Source organism: Salvelinus alpinus, chromosome 5, assembly GCF_045679555.1.
Source record: "Salvelinus alpinus chromosome 5, SLU_Salpinus.1, whole genome shotgun sequence".
Taxonomy (NCBI): domain Eukaryota; kingdom Metazoa; phylum Chordata; class Actinopteri; order Salmoniformes; family Salmonidae; genus Salvelinus; species Salvelinus alpinus.
This window is the reverse complement of record NC_092090.1, coordinates 38,159,958-38,160,171: the sequence shown is the minus strand read 5'-3', so window position 1 is coordinate 38,160,171 and position 214 is coordinate 38,159,958.

Here is a 214-nt window from a genome sequence, read left to right as displayed (position 1 = left end):
GATCCACAGTCCCCTCCCCGATTTAATCGTGGGGGCCAATTAATATTAATGTAAAAATGACAGGAAACCATGCCGAGAAAGCATGTGTAATTTGTTGCAAACGGATTAAAAATGTACACAGCACACCCAAATTATGAAAATCAGCACTCGCATCTCCAGTTATTCTCTACTGCCTCTCCTTGGCCTGAAGAGGCATTTCTTCCAGAACTCTGTG